The sequence below is a fragment of the Ranitomeya imitator genome, chromosome 1 (assembly GCF_032444005.1).
Source record: "Ranitomeya imitator isolate aRanImi1 chromosome 1, aRanImi1.pri, whole genome shotgun sequence".
Classification (NCBI taxonomy): Eukaryota; Metazoa; Chordata; class Amphibia; order Anura; family Dendrobatidae; genus Ranitomeya; species Ranitomeya imitator.
In genome coordinates, this window is record NC_091282.1 from 1,167,376,254 (window position 1) to 1,167,391,919 (window position 15,666).

The 15,666-nt window shown below is 43.6% G+C and overlaps 1 pseudogene; it reads right to left on the reverse strand.

Moving 5' to 3' along the window:
- Positions 1–220: 220 nt before the first annotated feature.
- LOC138656976 (uncharacterized) lies at positions 221–13,058 on the reverse strand (annotated as a pseudogene).
- Between the last annotated feature and the right edge of the window lie 2,608 nt (positions 13,059–15,666).

Here is a 15,666-nt window from a genome sequence, read left to right on the forward strand (position 1 = left end):
TGTGCTATTCCATGTACAAGGGGCCGGGGTGCTCACTGACTGTTGTTTGATGGACTCAGCCATGACTACAACCCCGTGCCACCTTGTTACATACCCATGATTTGAATATTGGATCAAATTTGGGCATGCAGACTCTGTCCAAGGAAAAAAATCAGATATGTGCCCGAACATTGAACTGAGTGCGATCCAATGTTTTTGAAGGATCACACTCGGACTGACATTACGGTGGTCTGCACAAGTCCTTAAAGTAAGGACTGTAACAATATGGGTGAATCTCAGTGCACTGTCCAATAGAACAGCCACAAAAATATATCTTGCATAAGAATCCAGGAAGGAACATCATTTCTGCTACATTACATTCATTTACTTATTCATCACTATATTATTCCTCCAACACTTTACAAGGCGATGGTAGAGTCTTGTGGAAATCAAGAAATTCTATGCACCAGAACAATTCATGGAATACCACATGCTGGAAAAATGTCACATTTGTTATTTTTGTGACAAAATGAAAGGTGATCATTATAGATTCATGGATTCATTATAGATCCATGTTGGTGACAAATTGATTGATTTGCCACATGCTATGTATCTCTGTTTTCATTAGAAGTACAAGCTCTGATACATTGGTGCGGGGTGTGTGGGGCAGCACATGATCTGTTCTTCTGGCAGAGAATGCCTATAACATATCGTATGGCATAAATGTAAAAGCTTTTCTTTACAGCGTAAATTAGAGTATATTGATTTTTTGCCCCCCTCACGATAATATATTGCTGTTTGGAAGATATAAGTCTATTTGGTCTTTTGTGAAGTAGTAAAGTAAAAGATTTATGAAATCATTTCAGTTTTTACATGTTTTTCAAACCTTAGGTAGAGCCAAGTGCTACAAAATATGATGGCACAGCACAGCACCTTATTACAGAGCTTGTATGTCACTGTGCCATGCTCTACTGAATATTGTATATATACAGAGCTAGTCTCGCCTAGAGGAGAAAAATTCTTCACAGAACTAGGTGAAGGTATTTGAAGGAATGTGTCAGCAGGTTGTTGCTACCCCATCTGAGAGCAGCATGATGTAATGGTCAAAGGGGTACTCCGGGAGATAAAGAAAAAATTATTGTACTCTTCTTGCCCTCATAAACTATAAAGATGAGATGCCCAGGGCACTTTAATTATCTTTATATCACCTATAATTTGATGTAACAGGATCTGCTCCTCACTGCTCCCCCTCCCATCTGGGACATTACATCACACATCAGTGTCCAGCCACCCGCTTTGAGTAACAGTGAGACTGAGAAGAGGCGGCTTGAGGGGGCATGGCCATGCCCTCTGTTCACTGCAGAGAAACAGCTATTATCAGGAAACTGGCTGGTAATGTCCCAGACAGAGGGGTGAGCAGTGAGGAGCAGTCTATCACACCAGCCCCCTGATAATGTTTCCCTGTCTGCAGTCCGAGGTGAGGGGGCATGTGTTGGCATCACCCATATCTGTTTAACCCCTTGCTGCTGTCAATAGTGACTTTGTCATATAAATGTTTAACAAAGTGTGGGGGCTCCCTCTTTATCCCCATCAGCACCCTGAGATCATGATTGTGTGGTCCTAATGTTTGCCATGGCAATTCATGACCAAATAGCGGCCTTAGCGCCTGCCGGCTATAGAGGCCTGTTCAGAAGTTAGCGACTTTTAGGTGGTAAAAATACACTTTTTCATTCCTGTCCTGTCACTTTCCATTAATTCCTGAAAGCCACCTGAAGGGTTAATAAACTACCTAACAGCAGTTTTCAATATGTCGGGGGGGGGGGGGGGAATGTCCTTGGAATGTGGGAGGAAACCAGAGAACCCAGAGAAAACCCACGCAAACACAGGGAGAACATACAAACTCCTTGCAGATGTTGTCATTGATGGGGTTTGAACCCAGGACTCCAGCGCTGCAAGGCTGCAGTGCTAACCACTGCGCCACCATGCCGCCCAATTCTAAGTGGATAACTTCTCGGTGAATCCAATTTCTGAAGGAAATCCATCCAAATAGGCAATTTCTACTGAACTGCTCATCTCTGTTTAGCATTCAATGGCTTGCTAAAGTATTCACCCCCTTGGATTTTTACCTACAAAGTGTAAAAGTGTACAATGTAAAAGTATAGGCACCCCTGGTCAAAATTACTACTATTGTGAACAGTTAAGCAATTTGAAGATGAAATGATCTCCAAGGCTTAAAGTTAAAGATGACACATTTTTAGGCTATATATATATATATATATATATATATATATATATATATATATATATATATATATATATATATACACAGTGGGGCAAAAAAGTATTTAGTCAGTCAGCAATAGTGCAAGTTCCACCACTTAAAAAGATGAGAGGCGTCTGTAATTTACATCATAGGTAGACCTCAACTATGGGAGACAAACTGAGAAAAAAAAATCCAGAAAATCACATTGTCTGTTTTTTTAACATTTTATTTGCATATTATGGTGGAAAATAAGTATTTGGTCAGAAACAAAATTTCATCTCAATACTTTGTAATATATCCTTTGTTGGCAATGACAGAGGTCAAACGTTTTCTGTAAGTCTTCACAAGGTTGCCACACACTGTTGTTGGTATGTTGGCCCATTCCTCCATGCAGATCTCCTCTAGAGCAGTGATGTTTTTGGCTTTTCGCTTGGCAACACGGACTTTCAACTCCCTCCAAAGGTTTTCTATAGGGTTGAGATCTGGAGACTGGCTAGGCCACTCCAGGACCTTGAAATGCTTCTTACGAAGCCACTCCTTCGTTGCCCTGGCGGTGTGCTTTGGATCATTGTCATGTTGAAAGACCCAGCCACGTTTCATCTTCAATGCCCTTGCTGATGGAAGGAGGTTTGCACTCAAAATCTCACGATACATGGCCCCATTCATTCTTTCATGTACCCGGATCAGTCGTCCTGGCCCCTTTGCAGAGAAATAGCCCCAAAGCATGATGTTTCCACTACCATGCTTTACAGTAGGTATGGTGTTTGATGGATGCAACTCAGTATTCTTTTTCCTCCAAACACGACAAGTTGTGTTTCTACCAAACAGTTCCAGTTTGGTTTCATCAGACCATAGGACATTCTCCCAAAACTCCTCTGGATCATCCAAATGCTCTCTAGCAAACTTCAGATGGGCCCAGACATGTACTGGCTTAAGCAGTGGGACACGTCTGGCACTGCAGGATCTGAGTCCATGGTGGCGTAGTGTGTTACTTATGGTAGGCCTTGTTACATTGGTCCCAGCTCTCTGCAGTTCATTCACTAGGTCCCCCCGCGTGGTTCTGGGATTTTTGCTCACCGTTCTTGTGATCATTCTGACCCCACGGGGTGGGATTTTGCGTGGAGCCCCAGATCGAGGGAGATTATCAGTGGTCTTGTATGTCTTCCATTTTCTAATTATTGCTCCCACTGTTGATTTCTTCACTCCAAGTTGGTTGGCTATTGCAGATTCAGTCTTCCCAGCCTGGTGCAGGGCTACAATTTTGTTTCTGGTGTCCTTTGACAGCTCTTTGGTCTTCACCATAGTGGAGTTTGGAGTCAGACTGTTTGAGGGTGTGCACAGGTGTCTTTTTATACTGATAACAAGTTTAAACAGGTGCCATTACTACAGGTAATGAGTGGAGGAAAGAGGAGACTCTTAAAGAAGAAGTTACAGGTCTGTGAGAGTCAGAAATCTTGATTGTTTGTTTCTGACCAAATACTTATTTTCCACCATAATATGCAAAAAAAATGATAAAAAAACAGACAATGTGATTTTCTGGATTTTTTTTTCCCAGTTTGTCTCCCATAGTTGAGGTCTACCTATGATGTAAATTACAGATGCCTCTCATCTTTTTAAGTGGTGGAACTTGCACTATTGCTGACTGACTAAATACTTTTTTGCCCCACTGTATATATATATATATATATATATATATATATATATATATATATATATGTGGATACCAACAAAGTGGAACACAATTGTGAAGTTGAACGAAATTTATTGGTTATTTTAAATTTTTGTAGAAATTTAAAAACTGAAAAGTGGAGCGTGCAATATTATTCGTTTCCTTTACTTTCAGTGAACCAAACTCACTCCAGAAGTTCATTGTGGATCTCTGAATGATCCACTGTTGTCCTAAATGCCTAATAATGATAAGTATAATCCACCTGTGTGTAATCAAGTCTCCGTATAAAAGCACAGAGAGCATCATGAAGACCAAGGAACACAACAGGCAGGTCCGTGATATTGTTGTGGAGAAGTTTAAAGCCGGATTTGGATACAAAATGATTTCCAAAACTTTAAGCATCCCAAGGAGCACTGTGCAAGTGATCATATTGAAATGGAAGGAGTATCATACCACTGCAAATCTACCAAGACCCGGCCGTCCCTCTAAACTTTTATCTCAAACACAAAAATAGGGAAAAAGGAAAAAATGGGAAGAAATCTTTATCTCAAACAAGGAGAAGACTTGCCAGAGATGCAGCCAAGAGGCCTATGATCACTCTGGATGAACTGCAGAGATCTACAGCTGAGGTGGGACAGTCTGTCCATAGGACAACAATCATTCGTACTCTGCACAAATCTGGACCTTTATGGACTTATCTCAAAGATATCCATAAAAAGTTGTTTAAAGTTTGCAACAAGCCACCTGGGAGACACACCAAACATGTGGAAGAAGGTGCTCTGGTCAGATAAAACCAAAATCAAACTTTTTGGCAACAATGCCAAACGATATGTTTGGCGTAAAGGCAACACAGCTCATCACCCTGAACACACCATCCCCACTGTCAAACATGGTGGTGGCAGCATCATGGTTTGGGCCTGCTTTTCATCAGCAGGGACAGGGAAGATGGTTAAAATTGATGGGAAGATGGATGGAGCCAAATACAGGACCATTCTTGAAGAAAACCTGTTGGAGTCTGCAAAAGACCTGAGACTGGGACGGAAATTTGTCTTCCAACAAGACAATGATTCCAAACATAAAGCAAAATCTACAATGGAATGGTTCATAAATAAACGTATCCAGGTTTTAGAATGGCCAAGTCATAGTAACATAGTAACATAGTAACATAGTTAGTAAGGCCGAAAAAAGACATTTGTCCATCCATTTCAGCCTATATTCCATCATAATAAATCCCCAGATCTACGTCCTTCTACAGAACCTAATTGTATGATACAATATTGTTCTGCTCCAGGAAGACATCCAGGCCTCTCTTGAACCCCTCGACTGAGTTCGCCATCACCACCTCCTCAGGCAAGCAATTCCAGATTCTCACTGCCCTAACAGTAAAGAATCCTCTTCTATGTTGGTGGAAAAACCTTCTCTCCTCCAGACGCAAAGAATGCCCCCTTGTGCCCGTCACCTTCCTTGGTATAAACAGATCCTCAGCGAGATATTTGTATTGTCCCCTTATATACTTATACATGGTTATTAGATCGCCCCTCAGTCGTCTTTTTTCTAGACTAAATAATCCTAATTTCGCTAATCTATCTGGGTATTGTAGTTCTCCCATCCCCTTTATTAATTTTGTTGCCCTCCTTTGTACTCTCTCTAGTTCCATTATATCCTTCCTGAGCACCGGTGCCCAAAACTGGACACAGTACTCCATGTGCGGTCTAACTAGGGATTTGTACAGAGGCAGTATAATGCTCTCATCATGTGTATCCAGACCTCTTTTAATGCACCCCATGATCCTGTTTGCCTTGGCAGCTGCTGCCTGGCACTGGCTGCTCCAGGTAAGTTTATCATTAACTAGGATCCCCAAGTCCTTCTCCCTGTCAGATTTACCCAGTGGTTTCCCATTCAGTGTGTAATGGTAACATAGTAACATAGTTAGTAAGGCCGAAAAAAGACATTTGTCCATCCAGTTCAGCCTATATTCCATCATAATAAATCCCCAGATCTACGTCCTTCTACAGAACCTAATAATTGTATGATACAATATTGTTCTGCTCCAGGAAGACATCCAGGCCTCTCTTGAACCCCTCGACTGAGTTCGCCATCACCACCTCCTCAGGCAAGCAATTCCAGATTCTCACTGCCCTAACAGTAAAGAATCCTCTTCTATGTTGGTGGAAAAACCTTCTCTCCTCCAGACGCAAAGAATGCCCCCTTGTGCCCGTCACCTTCCTTGGTATAAACAGATCCTCAGCGAGATATTTGTATTGTCCCCTTATATACTTATACATGGTTATTAGATCGCCCCTCAGTCGTCTTTTTTCTAGACTAAATAATCCTAATTTCGCTAATCTATCTGGGTATTGTAGTTCTCCCATCCCCTTTATTAATTTTGTTGCCCTCCTTTGTACTCTCTCTAGTTCCATTATATCCTTCCTGAGCACCGGTGCCCAAAACTGGACACAGTACTCCATGTGCGGTCTAACTAGGGATTTGTACAGAGGCAGTATAATGCTCTCATCATGGTGATATTGATTCCTTCTTCCCATGTGTATAACCTTACATTTATCATTGTTAAACCTCATCTGCCACCTTTCAGCCCAAGTTTCCAACTTATCCAGATCCATCTGTAGCAGAATACTATCTTCTCTTGTATTAACTGCTTTACATAGTTTTGTATCATCTGCAAATATCGATATTTTACTGTGTAAACCTTCTACCAGATCATTAATGAATATGTTGAAGAGAACAGGTCCCAATACTGACCCCTGCGGTACCCCACTGTTCACAGCGACCCAGTTAGAGACTATACCATTTATAACCACCCTCTGCTTTCTATCACTAAGCCAGTTACTAACCCATTTACACACATTTTCCCCCAGACCAAGCATTCTCATTTTGTGTACCAACCTCTTGTGCGGCACGGTATCAAACGCTTTGGAAAAATCGAGATATACCACGTCCAATGACTCACCGTGGTCCAGCCTATAGCTTACCTCTTCATAAAAACTGATTAGATTGGTTTGACAGGAGCGATTTCTCATAAACCCATGCTGATATGGAGTTAAACAGTTATTCTCATTGAAATAATCCATAATAACAGACCTCAATCCAATTGAGAATCTGTGGAAAGAGCTGAAAACTGCTGTTCACAAACGATCTCCATCAAACCTCACTGAGCTCGAGCTGTTTGCCAAGGAAGAATGCCCAAGAATTTCATTCTCTCAATGTACAACACTGATAGAGGTATACCCCAAGCGACTTGCAGCTGTAACCACAGAAAAAGGTGACGCAACAAAGTATAAAGTTAAAGGGGCCAAATAATATTGCAAATAGATGAGAAGATGGGGGCACCACGATGCGTGGGACTCAAACCAGGCCTAGAATTGACCAAACATATACAAAAAAAGAACAGATAGGCCTTACAAATGGGAGTCACCACCAGACAAATATGAAAACACAGCTTTATTGGTAGCAAAAATATATAACACAAATGCAAAACACACTAAAAACATTAAAATCAAGGGGGTGTACAATAGCCCCATATGTACTCAAGCCCAAAATAAGGCAAAAAGCCCACACAGACCTGAACCGGGTAACAAGCACATATAAAAGAGATAAATAAGCCTAATGGATAAATGACAAGATATAGAAAAGCAGTCTCAGCAGACCCCAAGTATGTGCACCATAAGTGCACGTACTCAAAACCTGGGGATGAAATAACCTGTTCTGCTACACACCATATGAACAGTATAGTCCAATAGCCACTGTTGGAGATGGTGCTCAAGCAAACAAAGTACCAGTCATAACAGAATATAAATGCTGGGACCGCAAATAAGCACAGGTAAGTAGTCAAATACCCTCCTACAATAAGAACGTGCGCCCATAATAAGAAGAAAGCATAGAGTGCTAAAATGCCAACACTCAAGCAGCGCCGAACATTGGCAGGGCGAATAGGACATGCATACCCAGTGCAGAGTAAGTGTGGGCTGCAGGCACACAACGCGTGTCGCCACGCTCTGGTGGCTTCGTCAGGGGTAGCGCCCACACAGTCTTTTTGCCTTATTTTGGGCTTGAGTACATATGGGGCTATTGTACACCCCCTTGTTTTTAATGTTTTTAGTGTGTTTTGCTTTTGTGTTATATATTTTTGCTACCAATAAAGCTGTGTTTTCATATTTGTCTGGTGGTGACTCCCATTTGTAAGGCCTATCTGTTCTTTTTTTGTATATGTTTGGCCAAATAATATTGCACACCCCACTTTGCAGCTTTTGAATTTCTACAAAAATTTAAAATGACCAATAAATTTCGTTCAACTTCACAATTGTGTTCCACTTGTTGTTGATTCTTCACCAAAAATTTACATTTGGTATCTTTATGTTTGAAACATGATATGTGGGAAAAGGTTGAAAAGTTCCAGGGGGCCGAATACTTTTGAAAGGCACTGTATATATATATATATATATATATATATATATATATATATATATATATATATATATATATATATACAGTGGGGCAAAAAAGTATTTAGTCAGTCAGCAATAGTGCAAGTTCCACCACTTAAAAAGATGAGAGGCGTCTGTAATTTACATCATAGGTAGACCTCAACTATGGGAGACAAACTGAGAAAAAAAAATCCAGAAAATCACATTGTCTGTTTTTTTAACATTTTATTTGCATATTATGGTGGAAAATAAGTATTTGGTCAGAAACAAAATTTCATCTCAATACTTTGTAATATATGCTTTGTTGGCAATGACAGAGGTCAAACGTTTTCTGTAAGTCTTCACAAGGTTGCCACACACTGTTGTTGGTATGTTGGCCCATTCCTCCATGCAGATCTCCTCTAGAGCAGTGATGTTTTTGGCTTTTCGCTTGGCAACACGGACTTTCAACTCCCTCCAAAGGTTTTCTATAGGGTTGAGATCTGGAGACTGGCTAGGCCACTCCAGGACCTTGAAATGCTTCTTACGAAGCCACTCCTTCGTTGCCCTGGCGGTGTGCTTTGGATCATTGTCATGTAGAAAGACCCAGCCACGTTTCATCTTCAATGCCCTTGCTGATGGAAGGAGGTTTGCACTCAAAATCGCACGATACATGGCCCCATTCATTCTTTCATGTACCCGGATCAGTCGTCCTGGCCCCTTTGCAGAGAAACAGCCCCAAAGCATGATGTTTCCACCACCATGCTTTACAGTAGGTATGGTGTTTGATGGATGCAACTCAGTATTCTTTTTCCTCCAAACACGACAAGTTGTGTTTCTACCAAACAGTTCCAGTTTGGTTTCATCAGACCATAGGACATTCTCCCAAAACTCCTCTGGATCATCCAAATGCTCTCTAGCAAACTTCCTACGGGCCCGGACATGTACTGGCTTAAGCAGTGGGACACGTCTGGCACTGCAGGATCTGAGACCATGGTGGCGTAGTGTGTTACTTATGGTAGGCCTTGTTACATTGGTCCCAGCTCTCTGCAGTTCATTCACTAGGTCCCCCCGCGTGGTTCTGGGATTTTTGCTCACCGTTCTTGTGATCATTCTGACCCCATGGGGTGGGATTTTGCGTGGAGCCCCAGATCGAGGGAGATTATCAGTGGTCTTGTATGTCTTCCATTTTCTAATTATTGCTCCCACTGTTGATTTCTTCACTCCAAGCTGGTTGGCTATTGCAGATTCAGTCTTCCCAGCCTGGTGCAGGGCTACAATTTTGTTTCTGGTGTCCTTTGACAGCTCTTTGGTCTTCACCATAGTGGAGTTTGGAGTCAGACTGTTTGAGGGTGTGCACAGGTGTCTTTTTATACTGATAACAAGTTTAAACAGGTGCCATTACTACAGGTAATGAGTGGAGGAAAGAGGAGACTCTTAAAGAAGAAGTTACAGGTCTGTGAGAGCCAGAAATCTTGATTGTTTGTTTCTGACCAAATACTTATTTTCCACCATAATATGCAAAACAAATGATAAAAAAACAGACAATGTGATTTTATGGATTTTTTTTTTCTCAGTTTGTCTCCCATAGTTGAGGTCTACCTATGATGTAAATTACAGACGCCTCTCATCTTTTTAAGTGGTGGAACTTGCACTATTGCTGACTGACTAAATACTTTTTTGCCCCACTGTATATATATATATATATATATATATATATATATGTGTATATCTACTATATAATTGTCTAAGGGTCACTTCCATCTATCTGTCTGTCTGTCTTTCTGTCTGTCTGTAACGGAAATCCCAAGTGGCTCAGTTTTTGCATTCTCTCTCTGAGCCGCAGTACATATTCGACCACTGAGACTCCAGTAGTTCTGGGGTCGTCCTCCCAACAGTCCTTAATCAAATCCAGTGGCCCCCTGACCCTCCTCCCATAAACCAGTTCAAAGGGGGAGAATCAAGTAGTCGCCTGGGGTATCTCTCTGTAGGCAAACAGCAGATGGGGGAGGTACCGCTCCCAGTCTCTCCCTTCAGTCTCCACCAACATTTTGAGCATTTGCTTAAGTGTTCCATTAAAACGCTCGCAGAGTCCGTTGGTTTGGGGATGATAGGCGCTGGCCACAAAATGCTGTACTTGTATTCTTTTACAGAGGCTTTCCATCAGAACAGACATGAACTGGGTTCCCTGATCGGTCAACATTTCCCTGGGGAAACCCACACGAGAGAACACAGTCAGTAAAGCATCCGCCACTTTGTCTGCTCAGATGGAGGATAGTGCCACAGCTTCTGGGTATCGTGTAACATAGCCCACCACTGTGAGCATGTACTTTTTGCCAGAGCTGCTAGGGATTGCAAGTGGCCCTATGATATCCACAGCCACTCGCTGGAAAGATTCATTGATCACAGGAAGTGGTATCAATGGAGCTTTCTGTATATTCCCAGACTTTCCAACTCTCTGACAAACTACGCACGATCAGCAGTAATTAGCAATATCTGTCCCCATCTTGGGCCAATAGAAGTTCTGTGTCAGGCGAGCTTTAGTTTGTTGTATTCCAAGGTGTCTGGCCAAAGGAATTTCATGGGCGATTATCAGTAATTGTTCCCTAAATGGATAAGGGACGATCAGCCACCGTTCATTGTCCCAAGATTCTGTAGTATCCATGGGGATAGTCTCTGTATACAGTCTGCCCTGGTCCCAGTATACTCTCTCTTTGTCAGAAGCAGCAGGGAGTCAGTCTGCAAGACATCTGAGTTCCTCCAGACTGACATCTGTCTGCAGGGCCTCCTGGAAGCTCTGATGGTCCGCCTGCAGGCCTTGGCCTAGTGTGACTGCCAGGCCCTGGTCTGAAGCTGAGTTTTCAGTGTCTGTTATCAGGGACCTTGGTGGGTCTGCCATGTATGGAGGCTCTGAGACCACAGTATGGGCCTCCAGTCCTGGCAGTTCTGTCGTCTGAGACTCATCCTCTAATCTCTGGTCCTGAGTCTGAGCCGCAGCCTGACTCTGGGTCACAGCTGCCATATAATTACAGTCCTGTGCATGGGGACATTTTCCCTCCTTGCACGGGATCTCAGGTGGGTCTCTTTCTTCCACCTTCTCTGCATCATTTACTTGCAAGGGAGGAACATAGTGGGACACCATCCTCCCCAGGTCCGTGCCTAGCAACACATTGTTGGGAATAGCCTCTGATACTCCCACTTCTCTCAGTCATTTCCCTGCTCCCCAGTCCAGGTACACACGGGTCATGGGCATGGCAGGGCTGACCCCTCCAATCCCGGTTATAGACATAGTCTTTCCTGGTATGATATCGTCAGGGGTTATCATGGCTGGACACACCAGGGTCACCTCTGCCCCAGTGTCTCTGAGACCAATGGTGACTTTATTGCCAACAGTGACAGATTTACAGTTCTCATTTGCCATCGCATCAGAGATGGCTACAAAGAGGACAGACGGTGGGGACACAGACGGCTTTGTGGTCGTGGTTGGGCGTTTCTCCCTATCAGGGCAGACAGCGCTAACATGTCCCACTTTGTTGCAGGAGAAGCACCGGCGATCATCGCCTAGAGAATGTCTATTTCCCGGGGCCCCATAGAAGGTGGGCTTGGACAGCACTGGTGATTGGCTGGCAGAGGGAGAAGGGTCCCCATTTGGCTTACCTCCCTTCCAGCTGAATCCCGATGGCTTCCGCACCTCAGGCATCCTGTTAGCCACATAGCAGTCCACAATCCTTGCAGCCTGATCCGCAGTTTGTGGCTCCCGATCACACACAAATTGTCGTACATCCGTGGGGCACATGTGAAGAAATTGATCCTTGACCATAAGATCCATTAAGTCCTTAAAACTGTTAACAGAAAGTCCCCTAATCAATTGGTGGAACGTGGTCCTCAAGGTGCTTACAACATCCGCATAGCTGTCAGTTGATCCACATTGTAGGTTCCGGAACTTTCTACAATACACTTCTGGTGTCAGGTTGTATTTCCTGATCAGGGCCTCTTTTATAGCCTCATAGTTCGCATCTAGCTCTGGTGGGAGGCCAGCAAAACTTCCAGGGCTTTGCCTCTCAACCCTGGGGTTAGATACTGTGCCCACTGCTCACGGTGTAGATGGTACTGTCTGCAGGTTTTTTCAAATCCCCGCAGGAAAGTATCTAAGTCTGTATCCTTCTCCATCACAGGGAAGTTTTCAAGAGGTGGCCTCCTTGGATTTATGTCCTGAGAGGGGGTTATCTGAGGACTGATACCCCGTTCTATTTGAGCCATCTGAAGCTGGAAAGCTCTGTCCTCCCGGCGTTCTGCAGCCTCTCTCCTCCCGGTGTTCTGCAGCCTCTCTCTCAGCCTGTCTGTCCTGGTTTTCTGCAGCCTCTCTCTCAGCCCGTTCTGCAGCAGCAGCCTGTCGGTACTGTAGAATCAGCTGCATGCGCAGATTGGGATCACTTGTTCCCAGCCGTTGTAAGTCCATTTGCAAAGTACAGTTCATAGGCTCCTCAGCACTGGCATTGCTGACATTTCCATCAGGCATCTCCGGTGCAAGAGCTGGCATTGCTGGGTCTCTCTGAGGTGGGCTCTCTCCTTGCCCAGATGTTCCAGCACTTTCTCTTTCCTCTATGTCCTGCTCCACCAGGGCGCGTATCAGCAGCTCCCTGGATCTGTCGGCTGTCTCTATTCCTCTCTGCTCACAGAGGCCGGTCAGAGCTTCTTTGCTCTGCTTCTTGTACTGGGCTGCCATATCAATGAACAGCCTTTGCCAAATAAAAGATAGAAAAGAAAAACGGGGAGGGGAAACTGTTTGCAAGTATGTCTAAGTAAGCACTGAGTTGAACCTTGAAGAATTGGTTCACTCCTCGCAAGGATACCAATTCTTTAGTACAGGGAATATTTGCTTAAACCATGCACTAATGCTCTAATAGAAATAATTCTATCCCACCGCTCGCCACCAATTGTCACGGATCCCTTCTCCGTGGTGTCACTTATTCGTCACGTGCTGATCTCATACGTGACTTGGGGTTGTGCCTGCAAGGGTTAATCTGTCTCCCTACTCTTAGTCCCAGCATTCAACCTCTGTCCTATGCTGTAATGGGAGCATAAAGCACACACTGACCCAGGTCACACACCCGCTCATACGCACTGCCACCACTCATCAAATACACGGGCGATGAGTCCCGGACTAATAATAATACTAATAAAAATACGTCTATCACTCATAAGGCTCACACACCTTTAGGCTATGGATTCTTTTAGAACATTCAAGGTTCAACTTGTTAAAGTTTTATACTTTAATAACAAAAAGTTCAATGCTTACAATAAGAAAAAGGTATAAAAATATGATAATAAAAAGACATACAACTTATGCAAAACAGTGTCAAAATAAACAGGAGAAAACTTACAGAAATTACTTAACTGGTAGTTGCTTTCTGCTCCCTGAGGGAAGGAAGAATGTAGATTGGAACCCACCAGCTTCTCAGGCTGCCCTCACATGTGAACACAATTCTCTGTCTGCAGCTTAAATTTATAACTTTGGTCTGAGGTCAGGTTTCTAGACCGGCCTCCCCAGGTTAATATCATAATTGCTGCCTGTTTGATTGGGCCACGGCCGCGCCCCCAATGAATATATTATTTTTTCTTGTGGAAAGGTTCTCAGGGATAGATTCCCTCAGGCCGCAATTAGCGTCTCCCCTCCAAGACCTAGAAGGTGCCAAATGCTGCTTTTCTTCTCGGCCCTAGCTGAACCCCTGTTGTGAATTCTGTGGTCAAGCTCCCTCCTGTGGTCATGAGTGGTACTTCGGCGGTTCTGTCTATGAGCTTCCGCTGGTGGATGTGAGTGGGGCTGCGGCTTCTGAGTTTCCTTCCTCAGGTGTCGAGGTTAAGTCGTTAGGTGCTGCTCTATTTATCTCCACCTAGTTCTTTGTTCCTGGCCTCCAGTCAATGTTCCAGTATTGGTCTGGCTCTCTCCTGGATCGTTCTTGTGGCCTGTCTGCCCTGCATAAGCTAAGTTCTGCTTGTGTTACTTTTTGTTTGCTATATTTTCTGTCCAGCTAGCTATATTGGTTTTTCTTGCTTGCTGGAAGCTCTGAGACGCAGAGGGAGCACCTCCGTACCGTTAGTCGGTGCAGAGGGTCTTTTTGCCCCTCTGTGTGGTTGTTTGTAGGTTTTTGTGCTAACCGCAAAGCTATCTTTCCTATCCTCGGTCTATTCAGTAAGTCGGGCCTCACTTTGCTAAATCTATTTCATCTCTGTGTTTGTATTTTCATCTTAACTCACAGTCATTATATGTGGGGGGCTGCCTTTTCCTTTGGGGAATTTCTCTGAGGCAAGGTAGGCTTATTTTTCTATCTTCAGGGCTAGTTAGTTTCTCAGGCTGTGCCGAGTTGCATAGGGAGCGTTAGGCGCAATCCACGGCTACCTCTAGTGTGGTATGATAGGATTAGGGATTGCGGTCAGCAGAGTTCCCACGTCTCAGAGCTCGTCCTATGTTAGTAACTATCAGGTCACTTTGTGTGCTCTTAACCACTAGGTCCATTGTGGTTCTGAATCACCTGTTCATAACAGTACTGGAGGCCAAAAGTACTAATGCTTCTCAATAGAGGGAAAAGAGAAGTTCTGAGACCATTTTTTTTTCTTTGCATTGTGTTTTGTCTTTCTTTTCCCCTTTACATCAGGGTGGTTCAGAACACAGGTGTAGACATGGACATTCAAGGTCTGTCCTCTTTGATGGATAATCTCGCTATAAGTGTTCAGAACATTCAAGATTTAGTGGTTCAGAATCCTATGTTGGAACCTAAAATTCCTATTCCTGAGTTGTTTTCTGGAGATAGAGCTAAGTTTTTGAATTTCAAAAATAATTGTAAACTATTTCTGGCTTTGAAACCCCGCTCCTCTGGTGACCCAGTTCAACAAGTAAAGATCATTATTTCTTTATTACGTGGCGACCCTCAAGACTGGGCATTTTCCCTTGCGCCAGGAGATCCTGCATTATGTGATATTGATGCGTTTTTTCTGGCGCTCGGGTTGCTTTATGATGAACCTAATTCAGTGGATCAGGCAGAGAAAATCTTGCTGGCTCTGTGTCAGGGTCAGGATGAGGTAGAGATATATTGTCAGAAATTTAGGAAGTGGTCTGTGCTCACTCAATGGAATGAATGTGCTCTGGCAGCAATTTTCAGAAAGGGTCTCTCTGAAGCCCTTAAGGATGTCATGGTGGGATTTCCTATGCCTGCTGGTCTGAATGAGTCTATGTCTTTGGCCATTCAGATCGATCGACGCTTACGTGAGCGTAAAACTGTGCACCATTTGGCGGTATTATCTGAGCATAAACCTGAGCCTATGCAATGCAATAG